The sequence below is a fragment of the Trichosurus vulpecula genome, chromosome 1 (assembly GCF_011100635.1).
Source record: "Trichosurus vulpecula isolate mTriVul1 chromosome 1, mTriVul1.pri, whole genome shotgun sequence".
In the NCBI taxonomy this organism is placed as follows: Eukaryota; Metazoa; Chordata; class Mammalia; order Diprotodontia; family Phalangeridae; genus Trichosurus; species Trichosurus vulpecula.
This window is the reverse complement of record NC_050573.1, coordinates 150864604-150891984: the sequence shown is the minus strand read 5'-3', so window position 1 is coordinate 150891984 and position 27381 is coordinate 150864604. Positions and strand designations below refer to the sequence as shown.

The window sequence follows — 27381 nt, the reverse complement described above, 5'->3', positions numbered from 1 at the left end:
TAAAAATAGGTATATTTATTAAAAAAAAAAAAACAAACTCGGGCTAAATGATCAATTTACATAATAAGGTTTTACATGAAACTCAGACACGAGTGTCCCAATGCAGGGGGGCGAGATAAGCCCCGGGAAGAGTGGAGTGAGTGGAGGGGCTGGGGTCTCCCCAGCTTGCCTTTTCGGAGGGCTGTTATGCAAGCTGCCCCAGGCTTCTTAGGCAGCTGCAGGTGGACAAAAGAGGCCGGGCCCGCATTCCTGCCGCTGCAGGCGCTGCACCCAGAGGCCCAGCCGCAGTCACGCGACCCGGGGCTGCCAGAAATAAGGCTGTTCTCTTTTTTCTCCTGGCGGAGCGCCAGAAGCAGAGAAGGACCCGGCCTAGGTGCCCCCCCCACTCCTGAGCTGCAGACGCCGGGGCTGCCGCTGCCATCGCCTCCGCCTCTTCTGCTGCCTCCTCTGCAGCCAGTGCACGCGCGGCCACTGCCGAGCCTCTGTGCACGCGTGCTCCAAGGTGCGTGTTTGTAGCGGAGTCCGGGTCGTGGTAAGGAAGGCCGCAAGCCTGGGGAGCAGGATAGGAGCCAGGCTCTCAGTGGGCACGGGATGAAAAGACGGTAGCACTGCCCTAAAACGAGAAGAAAAAACCGCTCTTCTACATCGGTGCTTCCAAGCTAGACATCCCTAGTGATGTCATTGGCCCTCTTCGTAAACGAAGGACGAACAACTAGCACTCCATTTATTAAGCACCTACTGTGTGCATGGTAGACGCTAGAGATAGTAAAAAATGAAATAATCCCTGCTCTCCAGAAGTTTCCGTTCTATGTGGGGGTGGGGAGGGGGAAGGAAACGTTTATATTTAAAGTACCCTGGAACTTCAGAATTGGCTTGAAGGGCCCTTGCAGATTCTGTCTCCAGGTTTTTACCGAAGAGGCTAAGACCCAGCCTGCTGAAGTGACTGACCTTCAGGGGCAAGCCCAGATCTCGTGACTCCTAGTCTTAAAGCATTATTCATGGCCTCTAGGAAACATCTTACTTAATCCCCCTCCACCCAATCCCCAGAGATGTGAAGTATGACCATATTGTCAGAATAGTAATACAACTAAGACCCTATGGGGGGGAAATTGAAGCGATTTCCTAAGAGCGATGTAGGGGAAGCACTTGGTAGTGTCTCTCCTCCCCCCACAAATGATCCGTTCTTTCAAGAATACACTGTGTTTAGACATCTCTTTGATACTTCTATTCTAATTGTTACTTATCATCTTCCTGGTTAGATTGTAGCCTCCTTGAGGTAGAAATCATATTTTATTTCCTTGCTGTGCCTCTATAGCCTAGGAGAGTGCTTTGTTGAGAGTAAAAACTTTATCAATTAGGTGGGGCAGTGGATAGAGCCCTCAGGTCAATTATGACCTACTTGCTTCAGTGTCCTCCTCTGTAAAGTGCGGATCTTAACAGCACCTGCCTCTTAGGGTTGTTGTGAGGATCAAATGAAACATTGGTAAAGTGGTTAGCACAGCACTGAGCACGTAGTAGGCCCTATAGAAGCACTTACTCCTCTTCCCCTCGCTCCCCCATTTATTGGATTGCCTCTTCATCCCTCTCTCCCAACCATCCTCAGCCATTTTTTCTCCTCTGTCTCTCATCCTAGTACCTAGGAAACTGAAGAGAAACTATGGATCTCAAGAAATGTTAGTGAATAAAGGAATCTAACATTTATTGACAGAGAACATGGGAAAGAACATATTTAAGGGTTTTCCTACTCAGAAGAATTTTTTAGGGGAAAAACTCTAGGCTTTCAAGAGTTCTGAGGATTTGGCAGGCTAGCCCTGAGTGTTCTGGAGACACACAATTAACTGTTTAGATGCAAGCAGATCGGTTGGGCCTATGCTTCCTTATCTCTAAAATGAGAGTATGCTGAGAAGGATTCCTTCTTTTCAGGGAACTCATCTTGTATAAGAGAAGGAGCTCAGGCCCAGAGTCAGAGGACTTGTGTTCAAATCCTGTCTCTGATGTCCTCTGTAAAATGAGGGAGTTGTACTTGATGGCCTCTGAGGTCCCTTCCAGCTTTTCGTCTAGGGTTCTATTGTTCTAGCTTTATTATTTTATGATTTTAACATTTTATTTCTTATATGTTGAAGTATGTTACTTATGGTGCTGCATAGGCCAAGCTGAAGCATCTTATCTATCAGACTGCTAAAGTGGACTAGTTGACAGCCTGGATAAATCGTTTTTTCTCTGTTGAGGTTCAGTTTCCCTATCTGTGAAATGGTGGGGTGGGAGGCAAGGTCATTGGACTACATGCTTTCTGAGGGCCTCTACAATTCTAAATCTCTGACTGCATTATCTAGTGATGCCACATAAGTTACAGACAGAAGAGAAATCTGTATTCATTGTTGGTGCACAGGAAGAAAGCTTTGGGGAGAGAATCCTCAACATGAGAAAGGTGCCCTTGCTTTGAGTTTCAGTTATGCAATTGGCTAGTTCTCTGGGTCAATTTCTAAGCCTTACTTTATTCAAGTAGAAAATGGGAGATTATACTATTTACAACTCCCCTACCTCACAGGTATTTCTGTGAAGAAGGTGCTTTTAAAGCATCTAAGTGTAAACTCTTATTATTATCTGATAGAGATGAAAAGTATAAACTTAACGTTTTTGTGAATTGAATTATATTTTAAATGAGAATGGGATGGCCCCCCGTGTTCTGTTTCTATTTAAAGGAATCATTTGGTGACTTAGCAAAGTGAATGATCATCCCTAATTTAAATATGTCCATTTTAGCCATCTTAGTTTTTCCACACACGGGGTGTCCCAAAAGTCTTGGTGCTGTTCCAAGCTATTCAAGCAGCACTAAGACTTTTGGGACACTCTGTGTCACTTTACTTAAAGGTAGGAAGATTTATAACACTTATCTGCATATATTTTTTCTTTACCCCACTAATTTTGAACTGTTAACAAATCATCACCATAGTGCCATGCAATCACATTAGCTGACATTTATATGATGTTTTAAAGTGTATAAAGTATTTGACAAACATTATCTCATTTGTTTTTCATATCAACCCTATGAGGCAGGTACTACAAATATCATTTGTACATGTTGCTCTAGTCGGAGGCTTTGATACCCTTCAGGGGCCTCTCCTAGTCTAGCTCCTTGCTCAGGCCCTGGTGGGAAGCCAGGGCACTTCAGTATCTCGTACTCCCCCAAGCGTAGTTAGTGGCTCTCTTAAAATACTTATGTTGACAAGGCTTCAAAACACAACAGTTTTATTTATAGAGAAAAGGACATGTGAAATATTCATTTTCAACCTTACAGAGATTCAAGAGGCTACCCTCTTGCCCTCTTGCTTTATAGTGACATATAGCATGACCTCAGGTCATTTTGGGGAAGGCTGAAATTTGCTTCTCCTTGGTTCTCTGAGTCTCACAGATCTTTCCTCGACAAACTCCTTCCTCTTGGTGCTCTAACACTGTAACTGCCTGTAGGTATAATAGGTCCTTCTTGCCATTTAGACCTGCTTCTCAGCCCACAGCTATTTGGCTCTGTTCCAACAAGTAGTGCTAGCTTTTGAACATTTGGAATCTGGAGAGGATTGCGATGCTGCCTCAAGTGAAAAGTGTTATAGCCCTTTCTTTCTTTTAGAACAGAAGTTTCTAACCTTGGGTCCATGGACTCTTAAGTTATCTGTGCATAGATTTCAGGGGTTCTGTGAACTTGAAAGAGAAATTATTTTGATAACTTCAATTGGTTTTCTTTATAAGCCTACACATTTTTTTATGCACTTAAAAAACATTGTGAAGGGGTCCATAGGCTTCACCAGACTCTCAAAGGGGTCCATGACACAAAAATTGTTAGGAACCTCTCCTCTCAAATATTAACTGCCTCCAACCTATTGAAATCTTCTGCCCATTTATTCTTGGTCCCACCACCCCACCCTCCATACAAAGAGTCTTTCTAGATGGTTGTGGGAACATTTGATCCTAACCACTAGGTTTTCTTCTTTCGGTTGAATCATGACAGTTTTGTAGTACTTTACCTCGTTCCTCACTCAGGGCCTGGAGAGTGTGCCTTCCACTTGGGTTATCCCTTCCAACTGAGTCTTTTGGTGTTGGTCAAGCCATTCTTGCCTTACTTTCCACTTGTTTTTTCTTCTCCCATCATCTTCTAGCAGTCAGACCATGTTATATAAATTGCCTGGGACAGTTTCTCCAACATCTCTGGGCATCAATTCTTTAGCAGGTGTCCGTGACTCAAATGCAGACAAATGAGGAAATTGTGTCTCAGACAGATTAGGTGACTTGCCTATGGTCATGCAGCCAGTATGTGTTAGAGCCAGATAGTTGATTCTAGGTTCAGTCTTCCCTTTGATCCACTATGCTGCCTTTCTAAGTGAATGAATGTTGTTGAATTAAAAATTCTATGATTTTCCATATTGGTTTATATCAAGGTTATATGTTAGAATGTAGGTTCATTAAAGGCAAGGACTTTTTTTTTGTTGTTTATTTGCTTTTAACAGCGACTAGTACAGTGCCTGTTATGGTGTTTAATAAGTGCTTATTGAATTGAATGAGTTATCCTGGAATATTGATCACACCACTAAAATAAGATCTCAGTGAGAGCAAATAATATATTGGTAAAACTAAATAAGGGCAGCTTGGTTGAGCAGTGAATAGAATGCCGGGTCTGGAGTCAGGAGGACTTGAGTTCACACTTGCCCTTAGAAACTTAATATCTGTGTGACCCTGAGCAAGTCACTTAACCCTGTTTGCCTCAGTTTCCTCATCTGTAAAATGGACTGGAAAAGGAAATGACAGACCACTCCAGTATCTTTGCCAAGAAAACCCCAAATGGGGTCACATAGATTTGGACATGACTAAAATCAACTAAACAACAAAAACAACATACACTAAATAATGACAGCAGTTATCAGATATATTCAAGTTTTATGCAAGCTAGGTTAAAGGTTAGGGGTAGAAAATGTGGCCTGTGGTCAGACCAATATAGAATGTTATCTGGGATAATGATTTATTGTTCCTGAAATTATAGACTGTTCCAAGGAACTCTCCTTAACCCAAGCCAAAACAGTTTGCTTGTGATTTTTTGAATATCCTTTCTTTGGCAATTTAGTTGTGAATTCCAGCTCTCGGTCTTTCCTCTTCTCTTCTGGTATAACAAGATGTGGGGGTGACTGAGGAGGACACGGCTTCATTCTCTGATACCATGGTCTTCTGGGGACTCACTTGCATCAATTAAAGCCCTGACTGAGGCTGCTGCATTTTCCCCCCATTCAGTCTGGGGACACATTTTCATTCATTTGCATACATTTGAGATCACAGAGCATAGACTTTTGGAGCTGGAAGGGACCTTTGAGATCATGTTGGTTTTTTTAATTCATATTTTAAACAATCTTTTGGCATGCATGTTTAAATAATTTTGCATGATTATGTCTAAACAGCCAAAACTCCAAAGGGAGTGAAAGTAAAGCAAAATAAAGCAATGCTATCTGCTTTAGCTGTTGGGAATGGTTGGATTGGATAAGACTGGCGCAAATGGGGTCTAGTGTGTTAAACTCAGTGGGGATCTGATGTTTCTGGCTGTTTTTGTAAACCAGAAGCTTTTTCTGACCCTTCCTCCTTCTTTCTTCTCCCTCTGTTGCTATTTCCTTGCCCCCAAATTGATCAGGACCTTTGCTTTCTCAAATTTACCAAAGCATTTTTCCTGGCCCTCCTTTGGCCTCATTGTACTCATTTTTTTTGCCTTATATCATACTTAAATTGCCCTCCCTCCCTCTTCCCAGTTAGTCTATAAGCTCTTCAAGGGATTTTATGTTTTTGTTGTTTGTCTTTGAATTATTGGTTAGTACAGTGTCATACACTTAATAGGACCTTCATAAATGTTTGGAGAACTGAATTACAGGGTCATATGTCTTCTAGGAATGGAAAAACCAAACCAGAAGGTAGTCCTTGAGGAATGGAGATGTTAGGTAGCCAAGAGGAAGGGGAAGGGAATAAGCATTTATATAATACCTCCAGTGCCTTAGCCAGCCACTGAGCTAAGCCCTTTCACAAACATTCTCGTTTGGTCTTCCCCATAACCCTGCTAGGTAGGTGCAGTTGCTATCCCCATTTAATGGTGGTGGAAACTGAGGCAGACAGAAGTTCAGTGACTTGTCCAAGGGTCACATAGCTAATAAGTATCTGAGGCCAGATTTCAACTCATGTCTTCCAGACTCCAGGCCCAGTACTCCATATACTTTTCTACCAGCTACCAAAAACAGAGGTGAGGAAGAGAAACATTTTCAGACTTTTTTTTTCAGAAGGAATGATGAAGGGTTTGACTATGATTCCGCATAAACCTTGGTTGCAGGAACAAAGAATGTTTAGCCTGGAGAACAGAAGACTTGAGTTTGGGGAGGGCTTAAGAAATAGACTCCTACTTTAGGAAAATCAATTTGACAGATGAGTGGAGGATGGCCTGCAGTGAGGAGAGACTTAACGGCAATGAAACTAGCCAATAGTCCAGCATGCAGCAGTGCAAGTGGGAGCTGATGAAGGTCTCTGCCAGGGTAGTGGTAGTATCAGAGGAGAAAAGGGGGTGAATGCAAGAGAGGTTATGAAGACAGAAACAGAAGTGCTTGGCCACAGATTGGATATGGAAGGGAAGAGAGAGTGAGGAGGAAATGATCTTACAGAAGAAGGAGAAGGAGTCAGTCTGGCACCATCTGACCATCAGGAAATGATTTCCTTAATAGCCTCCCTCTCAGAGAAGACAGCTAGGATTATACTAAAGCTAATGGACTACTAGAGAAAGCCATCTCTTAGAGGTCCAGGAGATCTGAATTTGTAAGTTTCTTGGACATTATGGATCAAGGTGAATGTGAAATATCTGTTCAGTAATCCCACAAAGTTGTTTCTACCTTACAATGGTGCGTGGGAGTATAATGAGTTTAATGGGCTATTTGGTCATTGTTTTAGGTTTATGTATACCATTGGATCCTTCAAGTCTTATGTCTAGTACATTTTCTGTGGATTGAAATGAATGTTTTCTGATTACTCCCCCTTCCCCCTCCCTCTAAAAAAAACCTTAACCCTGTTTGCCTCAGTTTCCTCATCTGTAAAATGAACTGGAGAAGGAAATGGCAAACCACTCTAGGATCTTTACCTAGAAAACCTCAAATAGGGTCATGAAGAGTTGGGCATGACTGAAACAACAGAACAAGTTCAGCTGTGTGTGAATTGTGGGTTAATAGTAATGTGGGTACAGGTTGTGTAACATGGTAGGAATGAATATGGATTTAGTCTTGGGTAGTGGTTGAGTCTGGAATGCTGGAAAAAAGGTTGAATGAGAATAAAGAGTCAGTGTGAGATTATTGCCTTGGAAATTTCTGTAGTTCATTTAGAATTTGACTACATTCTTTTGCTTTGACCCATATAGAAAGACAGGCAGCAGTGCCATATATAAACATTTACAGAGTTGCCAATTTTGGAAGCAGAAAGTTGGTGGCCTTGTATAAATAATTCCCACCCAGTGTCCATGGAATGGTTTATGTTGTGTTTTTTGTTTTAAATTTTTTCAAGACATCCCTGAAAATCATGGTGTAGTCAATCAGTGACTCAATAAACATTTAGCAGAAGGAGAACTAAATTTGGAATCATAGAACCTGGATTCGAATCCTGGTTCTGCCATTTATTTCCTGTGTGACCTTGGGCAAGCCATTTTTTTGGTTGTCATTTGTTAAGTAGTTTCAGTCATGTCTGACTCTTTATGACCCCATTTGGGGTTTTCTTGGTAAAGATACTGGAGTGGTTTGCCATTTCCTTCTTTAGCTCATTTTACAGATGAGGAAACTGAGATAGACAAGTTGAGTGACTTGCTCAGGGTCACACAGCTAGTAAATTTTTGAGGTTAGATTTTAGCTAAGAAAGATGAGTTCTCCTGACTCCAGGCAGAAGCTCTATCCCTTGTACAACCTAGCTGCCCCTCTGCAAGTCATTTAAACACCTCTCCCTTTCTATCTCTCCATACATATATATGCACACACACATACAAGCATACATATATGTACACACACCCCTCTTTAAATGTATAAAACTCCTTATGTGTATCAACTTTTTATATATGTAAACCTCTTTGTAAACCTCAGCATCCTCATCTATAAGAGTATTGTGCAAAATGATCTCTTACATCTCTTCTATCTCCAGATCCATGATCCTGAAGTGAGCATACTCTCAGAGTGGTTTTCCAGGTGGCTTCTTCATTATTAGCAGGACCTCAAGGTGATGGTGGCTTGTAGACTGTATCTACTTCCTTGTGTATAGATAGTCCTCTAATTCAGGAGCAAGTGAAAAAAGAAAGATGGAGGTTTCAGGTGCCATGTTCTTAATTTGATGGTAACTAGAGAAGAAAAGAGAAACCCATAAAATAAGTTAAAGTCTTGTGTTGCTTTTTTTTTTTTTAATCTGCCAAGTGCTAAGGCCCAGGGACAGCATAAACCAATTGCTGCTGTCTGAAAAACTACTGCATGGTGCCAGTTTGATTTAGCTCAGGAGACTGTAACTTTCTGCCCTAAGGGGTAATATGATGGAGTAGACCTTCCTACTGCTCACAATATTATGAAAAAAAAACATTAAGGCAACAATTTTTATTACTTGCCCCCAAGCTAGAGCTTTAAAATGTTCTCTCCCTCCCTCCCGTAAGCCACTTTGGTTTTAAAAACAAACAGTCCATTCATGTGTCCTCCCCAGTCAAGCTGTTAAACTCATTGCTTTTAGTTCTAGGTCTTATTCACTTAATGCACTGAAGTTGTAGGCTTGACATAATCCTGTGTCCCCAGAGTTTTTGTTTCTTTGCTATTTATATAATGGCCTAGGTATGGTTAAAGGCTGTATGGTTGATGAACTCTGTCAAATGTGAACAGGTTTGTGCCCTAAAGATTCGACAGTCTGAAGACACAAATTGGTTTAATATATGTAGGAGTGTGCTGGGAAATGTTTAACAGCCAATGTTCTCCAAAAAAAGTATGGAGGACACACTTTTAAATTTAATTTGCATTATTAACATTTTCTCCATTACTTTCTTAAATCTGGACAATCAATTAAACAATAAATCAAGTCCTGATTTGTATCATACTCCAATTTTTGAGGTGTAAATGCTCACACTGAAAAATTTAACAATCTATTCTCCAGAAGATTGGAGCTGGCTCCAGCATACCTTGATTATTACCGCTTTCTGAAAAAGGCAAAAAGGCTGCTGAATTTGGAATGATTCATGATTCAGAGGAGTTCTTAGAACCTTTTTTTTTAAAGGACCTTTTTTTTGGAGGGGAGCTGGTGGGAAAAGGATGTCTATATGATAAACAATGAGAGGCCAATCTAGGTCACCAAAAAATGCATAGGAGATAGAATTATAGTGTTAGCACTTAGAGGGACCTCAGAGGTCATCTAGTCTAGTTTCTGCATTTTAGAGATGAGGAAACTGAGGTCCAGTGTGGCCAAGTGACTTTTCCAAGGTCACACAAGGAAGAAGTTTCAGAGCTGGGGTTAGAACCCAGGTTCTATTATGTCAGGCCTAATGTTTTTTCCTTTGCATAGTGGATAAGAAGGAACAGACAGGTAGGGCATCTAGATCGATAGATAGGTAGATAGATGGATAGGCAGATAGATAGATAAATGATAGGTCGATGATAGGTAGATAGATGATAGTTAGCTGAATAGGAAGATAGAACATTTATTAAGCACTTACTATGTGCCAGATACGTATGTCTGAACAAATGATACCACAAAGTACATTCCCAGTAAAACACTAAAACAAAAGCAGATAATTGAAAGATTGTAATTAATGTGACATACCACTTTTGACTTTTATAATCTTACTGATTGATAACTGACGGGAATGATGTGTCCCATAACTTTGGTAATTGTCCATTGTGTTGGACCAAAGTTTTTTTGGCTCTTCATCGTAGCTTAATTTGCATGGTTATAATCATTGTATATATGTATGTATGTATATATGTATGTGTATCTCTCTCTCTCTCTCTCTGTGTATATGTATGTGTATATATCCATCTCTCTCTTTTTATCTGTATATATGGTTACGTCCTAGCTGTGGGAGGCACCATGTTCTTTTGGAACCACATCCCTAAGAAATCATCTTTTTTATTGTACTGTGTTATGGAAATGCTAATTTTATTCCATAAGTTTAAAAAAAATAAGAATTCTACACAAGCCTGCAGCACAGGATGATATAACTTAGGAACTAACGTCAAAGGTTAGAATGAGAAGAGTGCAAGTAGAAAAACAAAGAGGAGGAGGCAGAGGAAACAGTGTGTGTGGCTAGGTGCTTCACATCATGGTTGGGGAAGTTTGAGATTCCCCTTTCACTCTGAGGTTAGACACTGGGAAAAGATACAGAAGTACCGATGCCAGGAAGTTTTACCGCTTCCCTTGATTCCTGGCTTAGGATCTGTTGAGGCTTTAGACCTCCTTCCTCTCTCCATCCTTCCCTGTTTCTATTAAGAGCATCGCCATCCTTTCAGCCAGGTTCACAACCTCAGTCATCCTGGACTTTTTTCTCTTTCTCTCTTTCCCCATATCCAATTGGTTACTAAGCTTTAAAAGCAATTTTACATCAGTCTCCTTTCTACTACTCTACCTTGTTTCAGTCTTCTTTCTACTCTTCAAATCAGTCCCTTTTTCTCTCCTTCCCGTGGTTACCGCCATAATGCAGGCCCTTATAAATCTTTCAAGAATCCTTTCTTCTTCTCTTCTCTTGCCTCCTCCATCCTGGAATTATAATGTACATATTTATCTATTTGATGCATTGCATCCTTAGTTAAGCCCCTAGAGGACAGGGACTGTTTTTCCCTGTCTTTCTATTCGCAGAAACCAGCACAGTGTCCTACACATAAAGTCATTTTTTAACAAGTGTTTATTGGATTGGTTTGAGCAGGAACACAGTTCCCCTGATGAACTCAGCAGATTTTAGGCATGGAGTCACAGCACTTGAGTGGCCAAGGGACCATTTTTTATTCCAGAATTTCAGGCTTCCCTAGGCAAAGTGTTGTATCTTTTGAGCTGGTCTGGAAATACAATTTCCATCCTTGTGGGATCCTGGGCAAGTCACTTAACCTTTCTTGGTCTCAGTTCCTCCTCTATAAAATGTGATGAAGGGGTCCCCAAATGACTCCTAAAGCCCTTTCTAGCTCTGATTTTATGATCTGATGACCGGGGAGATATTGGTGATTTGCCATGGGCTACAGACTTTAAGGATGTTTGTCATGAATGTATTTTCAAATTTTACCTTGATTTTCCATTTAAAGTAAATTATCTTTCCACCATCCTCATGAGATACCTTATAATTGAAGCTGTGGTCTCTAGGGATAGGGCTCACGATTATCAATTTGATTAGATTATGCCAGAACCAGGCTTTAATGCTTTGGAGGAGCTGGGAGTGGGAATGGGGGAAGGGGTGTGTGCTGTCTGGATTGCTGATTTTCCTCTGCTTTCATCACTTTTCATATCTTAGTTTATGTCTTCCCATATTTCTCCGAATTCTTCATATCGATTATTCCTTCCAGGGCAGTAATCATATATCACAGTTCAACCACTCCCTAGTCATTTGGCATATATTTTGTTTCCAGCTTTTTGCTGTCACAAGTAATGCTGCCGTGAATATTTTTTTCCTCTTTTATTGCTTTTACTGTCATTAACTTCTTTAGTGTATAAATCCTATAGTGAGATCTCTGGGTCAAAGGATATAAACAATTGGGCAACTTTTCCTGTGTTATTCCAAAGTCTCTCCCAGTATGGTTGAACCAACTCACAACTCCACCAGCAGTGAGTTCCTGTCTTCCTGTGGCCCCTCCAACAATGAGTTTTCTCATTTTATCTCTTTGCTGCTTGGATGGGTGTGAGGTACCAAGGATTGTTTTAATTTTGTATTTCTTCAATTATTTGTGACTTTGAACTCTTTTTCAAGTGGTTGTTGATAGTTGATATTTATCCTTTTGAGAAATGTTCATATTCCTTGACCACTTGCCTGTGGACCGCTGGGTGGCTCTCAGTTTAAAGGTTTGTGTGAGTCCCTCTTAGACTTTGAATACCAGGCTAGAAAGCAGGGTTCAGTGTAAAGAACATTGGATTTGGAGTCAGAGAACTTGATTTGGACTCTTGGTTCTAATATTACCTATGAGTCTTTGGGCAAGTCACTTAATGCCTCTGGGCCTCCTAGTATTTTCTAGTATCGAACTCAAATAGAAAGAAATCCCTGCAGGCTGCATATTGACTTAGAAAACCACTAATTAACCATTACCTATGTTTTATTGTAATTTTTATTTTGATATACATTTCCCACTTGCATTTTATTCTGGTTCAGGCTGCACTAGGGAGTGTTACTGACAAGTTTGACATCTCTGGAATAGATCATCTTCAAAGATCCTTCAAGCTCTACGTCTACAATGTTATGTAAAGATTTTTCCTAATTGGTATTTTTTTCCTTTGATTCTAATGGCATTAATTCCATTTCTGTAGAAGCCTCAGAGGAAAAGCCCTGGGGCTGAGGGTAAGTCAGAGGTGTGAATTCTAGGGTGACCTGCCAGGATTGAGAGATTTCTGAGGCATGGTGGAAAAGATAAGAGGAGTACAGCCTGGTGAGAAATTTTATTTCTTCAAGTGAATTTTTTTCTTTTTTTCTTATTCTAAAAAGTATCCCTTTAGTAATTTAAGGCATATGGAACTAAATCTGTCTAACATTTTTCTGTTATTATGTTGACATAGTCTAGTCATGACATCTCTTCAGTTATTTCGGCCTTGTTTCATTCCTTTAAAAATTATTTTGTAGTTGTAATTATGTAATTTCTGTGTTTGTCTTTGAAGAGTAACTCCCATATATTTAATATATTTTTATTTTAAATGGAATATTATAATATATATAATATTATATATTTAAAATGGAATTTCTCTTTTACCCTCTTTGAGCCATCTGTATTTGTAGAATGAAGAGCTTAGACTGTATACATGAGTACTTTTCGACTGCCATTTTATGAAGCTGGACTTCCCAAAGCACATTCTTCACCCACCTTTTCAATCTTTACTCATCTTTTTAATATCTTTTCCCAAGAATTCTGTCATATGGACCCTTTCAGAGGTGGGTCCTTGGTCTTTACCTAGTCCCTAGCATTTTTCTTTCAGTATAAACTGGATACTTGATCTTCCCTTTTTTCATGCTTTTAGGTCAATTCCTGGGTTGTTCCTTAGTGCATTTCCTCAGGTTTAAAGCATCCTGGAAAGCTTAGTTGTTGTTTTTTTTTTCTGCCACTCCTGTATGCCTTCCTTTTATCTCAAAGAACTCTTTAATTTTGTGTTATACCTGTCTGCATAGGGCTACTTGGATTCCCCGTAGGGCTGGATTAGAATACCACCTTTCCTAGCTACGTTCTACAACTAAGCTCCATGTAATTTGGGATTCAGATACTCTAGTTCACCAGCGGCTCTCTATTGTGTTTGGGATAAAATACAAACTCCACTGTTGGATATATAAAGCCCTTCACAGCCTGCTTCCACCCTGCCTTTGCAGCCTTTCACCTCTTCCTGGGTGCTATGGTCCTGACAAACTGGTACTCTTGCTGTTCATCATAGACCACACTCCATCTATCATCTCCTGTCTCTCCTTTGATGCTTCCCTGAGTCTGGATGTGCAATTCTCTCCACACCTTCAAAATTCAGTTCAAATCGTACCTTCTTAATGAATGCTCATTGATTGATTGATTACACTGACAGAGTTTCTATTCAGGGTTTCATAATGCACATTTACGTGTTAAAGGCAATCTCACGTTACCTGTAGAGTCCTCATAAAAGTCCCTGTACAAAAGTTTAAATGTTTAAGCCCATGTGTTAACATCTGTATACAAAAGTATCAGACTCTTCTTCACCAGGGAGCCTTTGTATCTCCTTCAATTCCTGATCACTTGGAGATGGCATATTATACCACTGCAGCGTATGTATTTTAAACTCTTCTCTATAACCCAAGAGAAATTATAATTATGTAGAATGTCAGCTCCTTGGGAAGGGAGCGTTTTTTTTTCATTGGATATAGTACCTAGCACAGCATATAGCTTTTAATAGGTGCCTAATAATAAATAATAAATCATTTTGATTGAACTGAATTCCTCTCCCTTCCACTTGGATTTTTTAACTTAATTTTTAGAAATATTCACAATATCTGATGATTTTTATAGTTTTATTTTGTATCTATTATTTCATTGAAGCCACTAATTTTCTTCGTTTTTAAAAAATTCTCTAGAGTTAACCAAGTAAACCATCATGTTATTGGGAAATAGATATGTTTTTTACTTCTTTGGCCCTTAATTTCTTTTTCTTGCCTTACTGCTGCTGACAGTAGACATTCTTATTTGATAATGCTGGGAAGTGTCTGATGTTTCTTTATTACAAAGACTGCTTTATGTTTATATGGCTACCACTACTACACAATCTTTATGGAAATAAAAGAAAACAAATTAAGTGGGAAAATAGACAGCGCTTCTGAGACTTACCAATTTAATAAAAATGATTCTTAAGTCAATTTATAGACTTAGTGCTATACCGTTTAAATTGTCAAGGGAATCTTACATGTAACTAGACAAAATAATAATGAAATTCATTTAGAGGAGCAAAAGGTGTAGAGTTACCTAGGGAAATAATGGAAAAAAAGTGTGAATGAAGGGCCACAACCTTGTCAGACTTCAAACTGTATTGTCAAGTATGTATTGATACTCTTAGGTACTGGTTAAAAAGCAGAAGAGTGGGTCAGTGCAACAGAAGAGATAAGCAAGACACAGAAGCAGTAAACCTCATAACAGAACTTAGTGGGGAGAGGGCTACCTTTTTTGATGAGGACTGCTGGGGAAAAGATGTTTAGAGCAGCAGCTTATACCATACACCACAATCAGTTTTTTTTCTTTTTTTTTTTTTTACTTTTTCTTTTTATTTATTTTTTTATATTTAATTTATTTAATATATTTAGTTTTCAGCATTGATTTTCACAAGACTTTGAATTACAAGTTTTCTCCCCGTTTCTACCCTCCTGTCCACTCCAAGATGGCATATATTCTGGTTGCCCTGTTCCCCAGTCAGCCCTCCCATCTGTCACCTCACTCCCCTCCTATCCCTCTTTCCGTTCTTCTCTTGTAGGGCAAGATAAATTTCTATGCCCCACTGCCTGTGTATTGTATTTCCTAGTTGCATGCAAAAACTTTTTTTTTTTTGTTGCTTTTGAACATCTGTTTTTAAAACTTTGAGTTCCAAATTCTCTCCCCTCTTCCCTCCCCGCCCACCCTCCCTAAGAAGGCAAGCAATTCAACATAGGCCACATGCCTATCATTATGTAAAACCCTTCCACAATCCTCATGTTGTGAAAGATTAACTATATTTCACTCCATCCTATCCTGTCCACCTTTATTCAGTTTTCTCTCTTGACCCTGTCCCTTTTCAAAAGTGTTTGTTTTTGATTACCTCCTCCTCTTGTCTGCCCTCCCTTCTATCATCCCCCCCTTTTTTATCTTCTTCCTCCTTCTTTCCTGTGGGGTAAGATACCCAATTGAGTGTGTATGGTATTCCCTCCTCAGGTCAATTCTGATGAGAGCAAGATTTACTCATTCCTCCTCACCTGCCCCCTCTTCCCTTCCTACAGAACTGCTTTTTCTTGCCAGTTTTATGTGAGATAATTTACCCCATTCTATCTCTCCCTTTCTCCCTCTCTCAATATATTCCTCTTTTATCCCTTAATTTGATTTTATTTTTTTAGATATCATCCCTTCATATTCAACTCACTTTGTGCCCTCTGTCTATATATATATATATACCTACATATATACATACATAGACACACACACACACACATATATATATATGTATATATATATGCATATATATATGCATATTCCTTTCAGCTACTATGATACTGAGGTCTCATGAATCATACACATCATCTTTCCATGTAGGAACGTAAACAAAACAGTTCACCTTTAGTAAGTCCCTTATGATTTCTCTTTCTTGTTTACCTTTCCATGCTTCTCTTGATTCTTGTGTTTGAAAGTCAAATTTTCTATTCAGCTCTGGTCTTTTCACTGAGAAAGCTTGAAAGTCCTCTATTTTGTTGAAAATCCATATTTTGCCTTGGAGCATGATACTCAGTTTTGCTGGGTAGGTGATTCTTGGTCTTAATCCTTGCTCCATTGACCTCTGGAATATCGTATTCCAAGCCCTTCAATCCCTTAATGTGGAAGCTGCTAGATCCTGTGTTATCCTGATTGTTTTTCCACAATATTCAAATTGATTCTTTCTGGCTGCTTGCAGTATTTTCTCCTTGACCTGGGAGCTCTGGAATTTGGCGACAATATTCCTAGGAGTTTTCTTTTTAGGATCTTTTTGAGGAGGCGATCTGTGGATTCTTTCAATTGCTATTTTACCCTCTGGCTCTAGAATATCAGGGCTGTTCTCCTTGATAATTTCTTGAAAGATGATATCTAGGCTCTTTTTTTGATCATGGCTTTCAGGTAGTCCAATAATTTTTAAATTATCTCTCCTGGATCTATTTTCCAGGTCAGTGGTTTTTCCAATGAGATATTTCACATTGTCTTCCACTTTTTCATTCCTTTGGTTCTGTTTTATAATATCTTGATTTCTCATCAAGTCACTAGCTTCCACTTGCTCCAATCTAATTTTTAAGGCAGTATTTTCTTCAGTGGTCTTTTGGACCTCCTTTTCCATTTGGCTAATTCTGCCTTTCAAGGCATTCTTCTCCTCATTGGCTTTTTGGAGCTCTTTTGCCATTTGAGTTAGTCTATTTTTTTAGGCGTTGTTTTCTTCAATATTTTTTTCAGTATTTTTTTGGTTCTCCTTTAGCAAGTCATTGACTTGTTTTTCATGGTTTTCTTGCATCATTCTCATTCCTTGTCCCAATTTTTCCTCTACTTCTCTAACTTGCTTTTCCAACTCCTTTTTGAGCTCTTCCATGGCCTGAGACCAGTTCATGTTTTTCTTGGAGGCTTTTGATGTAGGCTCTTTGACTTTGTTGACTTCTTCTGTCTGTATGTTTTGGTCTTCTTTGTCACCAAAGAAAGATTCCAAAGTCTGAGACTGAATCTGAGTGTGTTTTCACTGCCTGGCCATGTTCCCAGCCAACTTACTTGACCCTTGAGTTTTTCAGTGGGGTATGACTGCTTGTAGAGCAAAGAGTACTTTGTTCCAAGCTTGAGGGGATGCGCCGTTGCTTTCAGAGCTATTTCTATTCAGCCAGCTCTGCCACACCAGCACTCCTCCTTCCCCAAGAACCACCAACCCAGACCAGATGCAAATCTTAAACAGGCTGTGCACTCCTGCTCTGATCCGCCACTTAATTCCTCCCACCAGGTGGGCCTGGGGCTGGAAGTAACTGCAGCTGTACTTCTGTAGCTGCACCACCTCTGCTTCCCCTGGGGTGGTGGCCGAACTGTGAACCCTTTTAACTGTCCCCTGCAGCTTTTCCCACTAACCTTCTCTGTTGTCTTTGGTGTTTGTGGGTTGAAAAGTCTGGTAACTGCCACAGCTCACTGATTCAGAGCGCTAGGGCCTATTTTGCCTGGCTCCTGGTATGGTTGGTCCTGCCACTGCCCACTCCATGCCACTGCCCACTACATGCCCACGCTGAGCTCCACTCCCCTCTGCTCCGTGCGTGATAAACCTCATCCAGCGACCATCCAGGTTGTCCTGGGCTGGATCTCTGCTTCCCTCTCCTATTTTGTGAGTTCTTCAGTTCTAAAATTTTTTCAGAGCCATTTTTTATAGGTTTTTGGAGGGACCTGGTTGGGAGCTCATGCGAGTCCCTGCTTTCCAGCTGCCATCATGGCTCTGCCCCCCCCCCCCCCACAATCAGTTTAGAATCAATGAAAAAAAAGGTCACATCATTAAAAAAAAAAGAATAGAGGAGAACAAAACCAGGATAAAAAATAATTAGAGAATAAAACCAGAAAAAAAAATACTTTTGTCTAGGAGGAGGGTACATAATGAGAACAAAGCTAGAAGAGACCATAAAAGACAAAATGGGCAATTTTGAGTACATAAAAATTACAAAGCTTTTGCAGAAGTAAAATCAATGAAGATAAAATGAGGAGAGATACGAAAGAGTAGGGAAGATAGTTGCTTCAAATACTACTAATAAAAATCTGATATTGAAGATATACAGAGAATTATTAATGTACAATACAGGAACCATTCCTCAATAGATTAGTGGTCAAAGATATGAGAAAATGAAGTTTTCAAAAGAATTACAAATGACTGTCTGATAATATGACGTCTTTCCCGATCTCCACATTGCAAAGGCCTTTTGCCTCACCTCCAAATTACCTTTTTTTCTATATATTTTGTGTAATGTCTGTAAATGTGTGCATGTTGTCTCTGCAGGATGGTATAGTGGAAAGAGCACTTGCTTTGTATTTTGAGGACTAAAGTACAAATTTCATCTTTAATACTACCTGTGTCAGTCAGTCAGTGATCATTATTAAACCTCAGCTATTTACCAGGCTTACCAGGCTTTGTGCTAAGTACTGGGGATACAAAGAATAATACAAAAGATAATCTCTGCCCTGCAAAAATTCACAATTTAATTGGAGACAACCTGCAAACAACTATGGACCAACAGGCTATAGGCAGCTCAAGAAGGAAAAGGTCAACAAAGGGAAGGGATTGGGAAAGGCTTCCTGTAGAAGGTTGTGGGATTTTAGTTGGGACCTAAAGGAAGCCAGGAGGTAGAGATGAGGAGGTAAAGGGTTCCAGGCATGGTGGATAGCTGTGATTCTGCCATCTTAGAAAGGTCATTCAACTTCCGTGGGCCTTATTTTCATTTCTAAAATGATACAGTTGGAGGAGAATGCCTTTGAAGTCTCTTCTGATGATCCTGTGCATTCTATAGTATAAGCTCCTTGAGTATAGGGAGCACAGTGGCCTGTCACATAGTAGGTGCTTAAGAAATGCTTGTCAAACTAACATTGTTGGTGGAGTTGTGAACTGATCCAACCATTCTGGAGAGCAATTTGGAACTATGCACAAAGGACTATAAAACTGCATAACCATTGACCCAGCAATACCACTTCTAGGTCTGCATCCCAAAGAGATCATACAAATGGGAAAAGGACCCACATGTACAAAAATATTTATAGCAACTTTTTGTGGTGGCAAAGAATTGGAAATTGAGAGGATGCCCATCAATTGGGAAATAGCTGAACAAATTGTGGTATATGAATGTAATGGAATACTATTGTGCTATAAGAAATGATGAGCAGGTGGATTTCAGAAAAACCTGGAAAGACTTATGTGAACTGATTCTGAGTGAATGAGCAGAACCAGGAGAACATAGTATACAGTAACAGCTGTATTATATGATGATTAAATTTGATAGACTTTTATCTTCTTAGCAATGCAAGGATCTAAGAGAACTCCAAAAGACTCATGATGGAAAATGCTATCCACATCCAGAAAAAGAACTATGCAATGTGAATGCAGATTGAAGCATATTATTTGCTCTCTCTCTTTTTTGTTTTGTTTCTTCTTTCTCATGGTTTCTCCCATTGGTTCTAATTCTTCTGTACATAACTAATGTGAAAATAGATTTAATATGAATGTACGTGTTGAGCCTATATCAATTTACAAGGTGTCTTAGGGTGAGGGGAGGGGACAGATGGGGAGAAAATTTGTAACTCAGAATCTTATGGAAGTGAATGTTGAAAACTAAAATAAATTAAATTTAAAAAATGCTTGTCAATTGATTGAAATGCTATTTAAAACAACCCAGAGGTTTCTCATATTTTGTAAGAGGGCATAGATAAAAAAAAATGAAACAAATAGTAGGGCCTATAGAAACATTTACATTCCAAAAAATAGATTTTTATTCCTATCTTTTGATTTTACCTCATTTCTCCCTGTATCCTTTCCTCTTCCCTTCTCTGAGAGCCATCCTTTGTAACAGAAAAAAAAATAGGAAGAGGAAAAAAATTAAGCAAAAACATTGACAGATACCTGACAATATATACAAGGTTCTACGTATGGAGTCCCCTTCCTTTGCAAAGGTATGTTGGTAGATGTCCTATGCTCCTTTGGTGCAAAACTTGGGTCATTTAATTTTACAATTTTTAGACTTGATTGTTTTATGGTTGTTCTTTCCCTTTACATTGTTGCAGTCATTGTATTTTCCTATTTCTGCCTACTTTACTTTGCATCAGTTTCTATATCTTTCTATGTTTTTTTGTATTCATCCAATTGGTTGTTTCTTTGGCAATATTCTATTACATAAATATACCTCAATTTACTTTTTAGTAGATTCTTATTGATATCTTTTGTTTTTATACCATGTAAATTTCCCTCTTTGTCCTTCCGCTGGCCCATTCTGGAGAGCCATCCTTTAGAATTTCTGGGCCAAGGGGTATGGACATTTTAGTCTCTTTATTTGCATAATTGCACTAATACTTGAAGATGGAACTGTAAGGTGTTTCAACTGTTCTGGCTCACAGTTGGGAATTATATAAGAAAAATGAATTAAGTTGTCCATACCCTTTAATTCAGTGACCCCAATACTGGACTTATGTCCCTAGAAAGTGAAAGAAAGAAGCAAAGGAACAACATATACCAAAGTATTCACAATTGCACTCTTTCTGGTAGCAAGAGACTGGAAATGAATTAGGTGTCCATTGATTGAGGAATAGCTGAAAAAAAAAACAACAAAACCCTGTAGTCTGTGAATGTCACAGAATGTAATTGTACAGTAAGAAATGATAAATATGAGGAATTCAGAGAAATTTGGAAGATTTGTATGAATTGATGAAGAACTAAATAAGCATAACCCACAGAATAAGATGCACACAATGACTACAACAGTGTAAATGAAAAACAAAAATATTGATTAAGTAGAAACCAAAAATCTTAAAACTGATTGCTGTTATAATAATTAAATAACTGCTATAATAACTGAAAGGAAGTTAAACTCTTGAGTAATTGAAAAATTAATAATGCTCCTAGAGAATAGATATTAAAACATACCTTCTTCCTCATAGCAAATAGGTGGGATAGTGCAGAATGTTGTCCACATTGCAGGTGGAGTCACTATCTAGGGTATTTTTGCTTATTGATTTTTGTTATAAGGGAAGGTTTAATCTAAAAAGGAGGAAGTGTGAATTATGGGAAGTGTCTTTTTTACTAGAAATACATGTGATACAAGGAAACTAGCTATCATTAAAATATTAAAAATACAAATATTACTTTTGATCATTTTAAGAACAAGCTCTTTTATTTCTGTACTTCGTAGATCTAATATAAATGAGTACTGTATTTTCTTTGCATTTTTCAACAGGTATTCTTGGAAGCCATTAATTATGTTTCTTTTTGGGGGGTGAGGGGTTGTGTAAAGTTATGCCCCACTTTTCAAAGTAAGGTTATCTTTTTGTGCAAGTTGTTTTCCTTTGTATTTTGGCTTTTCATTTAATTTACTGTCATTGATGAATAATCTCGGGAAGTGTGGACCATCATTTCTTGGCCAGTAAGTTGTCTTCCTTTGGCTGCAAATACGGTTTTTCTTTAATTTGGCAACTTTCAAACTGGGCGACTAAATTTTTGGGTGAGTTATACTTGCGGTTTCTCTCAAATGGAATGCCCTGAATTCTATAGGGCTGAACTTTGTATTCTGGTTCTAATACTTCTGGAGAATTTTCTAATATAGTTTACTTAAGTATGACATTTAGCTTTCTGGGAGGATTCTTTTCTCTATAATACCAAATGATTCTTAGATTATCTGGCCACACTATCTTGAAGCCCAGTTAGTTTGTTGAGACCTCATCTGTTCTTCTGATTTTACTGACTTTTTACTTTGCTCTCATATTTCTTGTTGTATATATGTATTTTGAATCCCATTTCATCCATGATTTTTTGGAGGTGTCTTTTGCTTTGTTAAATTTACTAGCCTTGGCTCTAAACCTTCATTTTCCCCCCAGGTTTTAAAGAACCCCATTTTTATTCCTTATTTCTTCTTTAAATTCTTTTATTAGGCCTTTCCTCTCTGGGAGCTCTTATGACTATTCTATTCTCTTTTTTTGTCAGTCTCTTCACAGTTAGTGCAGTATTATTCTCTTCCTTTGAAGATTTCTCCCATTCTTTTATGAAATAGAATTTTTTAAGAGGCTTGCCTATTTCTTTATTCCTTATGCTGTTTTTTTTTTTGAGGAACCTTCCTTGTTAGGTTCCTCCTCAACCCCCATTTCTTTTTTGGGTAGGTACCAATTTATATGGTATATCTTGCAGATGAACATCTTAATGCTCCTACTTTGAACTTTAGGGGGTCATTGTAAAGATCAAATTAGCTAATGTAACAGCAAAGTACTCTTTTACTGTTATAATAATGATGACCATGATGAGGATAATTTTTTCTTAGATCCTTGAAGGCAGGGGCCTAGTCTCATATCTTTGTATCTTCCTCAGCGTTTATCATATTCAGTCATTAAGTCATTTCAGACTCTTTGTGACCCTGTGGGCCATACTGTCTATTGAGTTTTCCTGAGAGATACTGGAATGGTTTGCTATTTCCTTCTCTACTGTATGAAGGCAAACAGAGTTTAAATGACTTGCCCAGGGTCACACACCTAGTAAGTGTCTGAGGCCAGATTTGAATTCAAGTGTTCCTGACTCCAGGCCTAGCTGTCCATCTAGCTTAGCACCTAGTAGGCACTTAATAAGTGCTTGTTGAATGAATGGAGATATTCCTTCTGCCTGATACAATAAACACTTTCAGAGCTCTCCTTTCCTTTTTATCATCTCTCTTCCTATGTTTTTGGCCTTGCCCTTATTTTCATAGTTAGCTAAGACAATGACAGAAAAATAATTATAAAGACAATGCAAAAACATTATTCTCACTTTTTTCAAAACGCTTTGTCATTACAGGAAGGTGTTAGGCTGCCCAAACAGTCCAATTCCCACTTTAATGCCAAGAAGGAATACAGTGTCATCCAGAGGAATCTTTTTGACTATTAAAATTAATTTTATCTTTGAGGCCCATGCTGGATGCAGAGCTATAATTATTGCTTTTGCTAAGTATCTTTGTGATACACTGATGCCACGAATATAATGTTGCAGAATTATTGTTCAAAACAGCTGGCTGCTTATCTGAAATTTTTTTTGTTCTATCTTCATATACCTTGCTGATCTGGGGTTTTGTGAAAGGCATAGTACCACAGGAGTGATAGGAAATGAATGGAGACACTGCAGATACCAATGAAGTCCTTGAATAGTAGATCAACCAATTAAGGAAAACCAGATGGATCATTTGTTCCTCATCTTACCAGGGAGACAGGAAATAGCTCTTTCTATAAGCTTCTTTCCATCTTTTGATGGAGGAGCCTTTAAATATCTTTTCTTCCTTTAATAGTCCTTGTAAAAGGCATGTGGATTCTGTCATTCATGGTCAAATGTATTTCTTTCTTGCTTTTAAGAACTGCGGCCTTGGAAGGAGTCAGGTGATGGTGTTTGGAGGATAGTTTTCATGAGACCAGGATGCTGCTGAGCTCAAGGGGAAAGCTGTTGGTACTGCTGTTTGCAGCCTTCCTGCCATAATTCTCACTGCAGAAGCAGCAGATGGAAAGGGTAGCAATGGATGACAGGTCTCTTTGGATATACTTAGGGGTGTCAGGAAGGAGGAAAATTGGTGGTGTGTGGCAGCCAAGAAAGCTAATGAGATCTTGGGCTGTATTAAGGGGGCATGATATCCAAGAATAGGCCCATGATCATCCCACTGTATACTCTGCCCCAGTGAGAGCACATACGAAATACGCTCAGTTCTGGGCCACATATTTTAGGAAGGACATCAATAAGATGAAGAATAGCTAGAAGAGGGTAGCCAAGATTATTTTTTGGTGGGGGGGGGAAGGCAGGGCAATTGGGGTTATGTGACTTGCCCAAGGTTAACACAGCTAGTAAGTGTGACAAGTGTCTGAGATCGGATTTGAACTCACGTCCTCTTGACTCCAGGGCCGGTGCTCTACTCACTGCACCACCTAGCTGCTCTGGATAGCCAAGATGTTAAAGGGCCTCAAGATCATGCCATTTGACAATTGACTGAAGGGACTAAACAAGGTTGTCAAGTCTGGGGCTAAGAAGGTTTGGGGTCAAGGGCAGCATGATTGTTGTCTTCAGGTTTTTGAAGGGTTAGTGTGTGGAAGAGGGACTTGTTTTGCTTGGCCCCAGAGAAGTGAATGAGAGGCCAGCTATGGAAGATAGTTCAGTTGTTTTCATTCATGTCTGACTCTTCATGTCCCAATTTGGGGTTTTCTTGGCAAAGATGCTGGAGTGGTTTGCCATTTCCTTCTCCAGATCATTTTACATTTGAGGAAACTGAGACAAACAGGGTTAAATGACTTGTCCAGCAAGTAAATGTCTGAGGCCAGATTTGCATTCAGAAAGATGAGTCTTCCTGACTTTAGGTCTGGCACTCTATCTACTGTGCCACCTAGCTGCCCCTATGGTAAAAGGTATAAAGTGGCAATTATGAGCTTTATACAGGGTGTTCCTAAAATCTGGACACATAGGTAAAAATGCATATTTTCAAGAAATAAAATGAATGAAATTTTCAACAACATTTTATATAACTGGAATATTAACAAATAACATCTTCAATATGATTTTCATCATTTGTGATGCAAAGGTTGATACGCTTTGCAAGATTCACTTGAACTCGATGCAATAACTCCACATTGCCATCAATTTTAGCACATTCACTCTTTATGCATTCAATCAAGTGTGTTGCATCTGTCATTTTCATTAAGTACATCTTCTCTTTTAGCATACCCCAGAAAAAGAAGTTAAGGGGGCTAAGGTCTGGTGAAATGGTTAATGAGATGTTATTGAGGTTTCCCAAATGTCCAGACTTTAGGAACACCCTGTATGAAAAGTAAGAGTTATGTCAAAATAGATTGGATAACTACAGGAGGTGATTGGCTTGGGGGGCAGCAAGGAATGTATGTGGGATACACTTTTATGTTTAAACTGCATTATTAAGATTTTTTTTCTAGCAAATGATTTGCTCTTTTTTGTTTTGTTTCTTCTTTCTTGTGGTTCATTCCATTTATTATAATTCTTCTTTACAAATTGACTATTGTGGAAATACGTTTACTGTGAAGATATATCAGATTACATGCCATCTTGGGTGGGTAAGGGGGGAGGAGAGGGAGGAGGAGAAAAATCTGGAACTCAAAAATTTGTGGAACTGCATGTTATAAACTAAAAATAAATTTAAAAGGAAAAAGAAAAAGATTTTTTCTAATCACTTTCTTACATCCAGTGTCCAGGGGTGGGGAACCTACAGCCTCGAGGCCACATGTAGCCCTCTAGTTCCTCAAGTATGGCCCTTTGACTAAAGATGAAGAGCTGTGCTTGAAGACCTAGAGGTCTACATGTGGCCTTGAGGCCCCAGGTTCCCTACCTCTGGACTCTAGATAATCATCAAAACAATAAATCAAGCCCAGATTCATAGCATTTCCAGATATCTGGAGTGTAAATGGTCACAGTGGACATTGAACAATTAGCTATCTTGAGCCAGTCCTAGCTGGCTCCAGTACACCCTGGTGCCCCTCACTGTAGACCTCAATGCAAGGGCTTGTTTGACACGTGGCAGAAGGGATTTTTATTCAGGTTGAGGTTGGACAAGATGATGTTTGAGGCCCTTAGAAACTCTGCAATTATGTAATTCAGAGGTGGGTGACTGAAGCTGGTGTTGGGGTAAAGAGTTTTAGACCCCAGAAGGATTAGTTAGGAGCTATGGTGAACAGTGTGTTATTTGTCAGGAAGTAACTCCCTGAGGCCCAGTTTGGTTAAGCTACTTGCCTAAGATCAGGGAGATCGTAAGTAACAAAACTGGAATTTGAACCCAAGTCCTCCAAATCTCTTCGAATCTCAGCAGGGGGGTAGCACAGTGCTGGGCCTGGAGTCTGGAAGACTTCATCTTTGTGATTCAAATCCTGCCTCAGCCACTGGCTGTATGAGCCTGGGCAAGTCACTTAACCCTCTTTGCCTCAGTTTCCTCATCTGTCAAATGAGCTGGAGAAGGAAATGGCAAACTGCTCCAGTGTCTCAGCAAGGAAAATGTCACATGGGGTCACAAAAGAGTCAGACACGACTGAAAAAGAACTCAACATCAACCTGCAAACCCGGCACTCTTCCCCTATTCCATTTTGGCCTAGCCCTGCCATTAGTATCACTTTGTGTTAGTCAGTCAGCCAACAAGCATTTATTAAGCGCTTGCTACATTCCAGGAACTGTGCTACAAGCTGAACGTACCAAGAAAGGCAAAACCAGTCCCTGACCCCAAGGAGCATACCTTGTAACGGAGGAGACAACATATAAATAAGTATGTGCATGCAAGATATACACAGGAGAAATAACAGCTAGGTGGCTCAGTGGATAGGGTACTGAGCTTGCAGTCAGGAAGATCCGAGTTCAAATCTAGCCTTAGACACTTACCAGCTATGTGATCTGGGCAAGCCACTTAACCTCTGTTTACCTCAGTTTCCTTATCTGTAAAATGAGGATAATAATGCCATCTACTTTCCAGGGTTATTGTGAAGGATCAAGTCATTTGGCATAGTGCTTGGAACATAGTAGGGGCTTATAAACATTACCTAATATTATAGGCAGGTAGGTGGTGCAGTGGATAGAGTGCAGGGCCTGGAGACAGGAAGACTCATCTTCCTGAGTTCAAATGTGACCTCAGGCACTTAATAGATGTGTGTCCCTGGGCAAGTCACTTAACTCTGTTTACCTTAGTTTCTTCATTTGTAAAATGAACTAGAGAAGGAAATGGCAAAGCACTCGAGGATCTTTGCCAAGAAAACCCCAAATGGGGTCATGAAGACAGGACTGAACAATAACAACAGATGGGAGATAATTGCAGAGGAGGAGACAGGGAAAGGCCTCCTGCAGTAGGTCGGATTTGAGCTACCTTGAGTTGATCAAAGACCACCCTCCCCATAGCAGGTTGTGAGAGATCTTTGTTTTCAGCCAAAATCTCTGCAAACGCCTGTGGATGCATCTGGAAGAGACTTGAAGAAAGTGGGCTTTGAGCTGAGCCTTGAAGTCAGTGAGTAGGAGAAACAATTGATTAGAGGAAATAAATGGTGAAGAGTCAGCATATGGCACAAACCACCCAGGATCTGGAACTGTTTCTGTGTTGGTTTTTCAGAAACTAGTAAAACTTTGATCCCAAGCTGCCTCCTTCTGAGGATGGACTCTGTTCCCCTTCCGGTATCTTCTCTATAGGCCTCCCCAGTCAGGGAGGGAAGAGATGCATGCAGAAGAGAGGAAGCGGTCCTCTGCTTTGAGGGAACAGATGACACTTTT

The 27381-nt window shown here is 39.5% G+C and overlaps 1 protein-coding gene across 1 annotated transcript in view; it reads left to right on the top strand.

The window, feature by feature from the left end:
- The first annotated feature begins 397 nt into the window (after positions 1–397).
- CPQ (carboxypeptidase Q) overlaps positions 398–27381 on the top strand; it is a 642525-nt gene continuing 615541 nt past the window's right edge. The window contains exon 1 of the mRNA XM_036741920.1: positions 398–502. The gene's annotated coding sequence lies outside the window, so the exon portion shown is untranslated. The remainder of the gene's footprint in view (positions 503–27381) is intronic.